The sequence below is a fragment of the Pteropus vampyrus genome, unplaced genomic scaffold (genome assembly GCF_000151845.1).
Source record: "Pteropus vampyrus isolate Shadow unplaced genomic scaffold, Pvam_2.0 Scaffold53, whole genome shotgun sequence".
NCBI lineage: Eukaryota > Metazoa > Chordata > Mammalia > Chiroptera > Pteropodidae > Pteropus > Pteropus vampyrus.
In genome coordinates, this window is record NW_011888834.1 from 7,571,249 (window position 1) to 7,573,685 (window position 2,437).

Genomic DNA, 2,437 nt, shown 5'->3' on the forward strand with positions numbered 1-2,437 from the left:
GCACCTCAGTATTCTCTGTGATAGAACATACTGTGAACTGCTTTATGCTTCATTTAAGAAGCATAAATCATAATTTTCACAACTCTTTTCTGAAGGACAAACCTTTTTCATAGTATTATCGGAATTGCACTTTTCTTTCAGAACAGTGATTAGTATCAGCATCAGTCAAATCAATGACTGATTCAATTCCCATTTCTACTGGCTTCTTTGAAAAGAATACATATTCAGATGGAAATTCTAACAGGGTCAGGGGAAGTGGGAAGAGGTAGAGAATTAGGAAAAAAACCCCCACCAAAATCAGAAAAAAAAACAACTCACTGCAAAGCACTCGAGTCCTGGGCTCTCATTCAAGTAACCTGTTGAGAGAAGTCCATTCCCATTTCTTCTCTTTCACTGAATGATGGAGCAGAGAGATGAAGACACAGTACAAGCCTCAGATTTGAATGCCACTGGGGATTTTTGAGCAGCATGCTCTCAGAAGTTATTTCATATCCTCTACAATTAAAATATTCATGAAAAAAATTATAATGGAAGATTAAAAAATCCAAGTGGCTAACATGTCCAATGAAAATTGCACATAATGGTTTCTTGTTTTGTTTTTTTTGTTGTTGTTCTATATTGACCCCAATACATGTAAAATTTTGAGACCATTTTATCTGGTAGTTGACTGAATCACCTATCCTTTGAAGAAGAATGTTAGTATTCCTAAGAAAATCTCCTTGTTTATAATGAGTCAAACAATGAGCCGAAATTCCAAAATTTATCAGATAAACAGTTCTTGTCTGTTAAGCCTGGCTCAGCCTGCAGCTGTTCCCAAAGATCTGTCCAGGCAGAGGAACCAAAGCATTAAGTTCTTTTGGTTCAGATACCTGATCTGACCAGGTGTCTCACTGCTGGGTGGAAACCAAAAAGTTAGCAATTTCTACATGGTTGAGCAACATTTATTTCCTCTCAAGATTTATTTCCTCTCTAAGTCTCCCCTGACTAGCCCCTCTCCGCTCCAGCTCTCCATACACCTCTCTCTGCACTTCACCTCTGGCAAGTCACAGACAGATGACTGCCAGGGAATTTCACAATGGTAAGTCCTTTCCATTTTTTACTACACCTAAGTTTTCCTGGACGAGGACCTAAAGGAACAATAACATTGGCAACAATTATTTTAAAATATTATAAAGGAATTTCAGACAAGACAAGCTAGAAGAAAATCTGAAAATGAAGAGAATCAGGGAAATGACCTCAGAGCACCACAGCAGTCTGTCTGGGGGGGATAACTAGCTCTTCTGTAGGTGAACAGCTACACCATCCTCACTTCTTTTTGCTGCTGCTGGTGCTGCAGGAGCTGGTACCCATGCCTCCTTCCGTAGCTCAGTCAGATTTCTCTGCTTTGCTCATTCTCCTGAGCAGCCTGGAAACAGGTGTTATGGAGACCTTTTCTCAAAAAAGATTTTGAGGAAATGCACTTTTGGCCTTTATTCTCTTCATACCTCAGCAAGAGGTGGAAAAACAAAGAGTTTCTTTTACATCAATGAATATGGCCCTTTACTTCATTTTCCTACCAGGCCTCAAACCGATCCTCCCCAAAGTAGGTCCATTCTTTGGTTTGCACTAAAGCAGCGGTCCCCAATATTTTGGCACCAAGAACCGGTGCTCCTATGAAAATCTAACACCTGATGGTCTGAGGTGGAGCTGAGGCGGTGATGCTAGCGCTGGGGAGCGGCTGCAAATACAAACGAAGCTTCGCTTTCTCACAACCCACCGTTCACCTCCTGCTGTGCGGCCTGGTTCCTAACAGGCCATGGACCAGTACTGGTCCACGTCCTGGAGGTTGGGGACCCCCGGACTAGAGAGTGGGAATGTATGGATAAATGAATTTCAGTCTTTGTCATCTTTTAAAGAGGCAGAAATAAAAGTGTAAGTCATGGTTTTACAAGACTATGTGGTTTGAACTTTAAGAGTCATAACCATTGGCTTTGCATGAGTGTTTGGAATTTTATGCCCTTATAGCATAATTAAGTATAATTAAATATACTTTGTAAACTTGCTGGTTTCATTTTTATCTTTTATTATTATTTTATTTTTTACTTTTTCACTTAGAGAAAGATGAGTCAACTTTCATTCTCAGAATGTCATCTGTCTTTTTTCCTGTGTAAAAGAAAATTTTATGTGTTTATCTTTCCATTATGTCTAGTCCTATGTGTTTCAGCTCTCAAGGGCTTCACCTGCTCATCTGGATCTTTCAGTGTAAGGTGAATAGATGTAACTTGCAGAATGAATACTCAGCAAGAGATCAGAACATGAAAATTGTAAGATTAAATTAGTATGCTGAAACTATGGAATATTACCGCACCTTTGTCAAGCTGATTTATAGACAAACTGCAGCGACATGGCAATGCTGACTTGTAGTTACAGTGAATAACACTCAACATCATTCATAGCA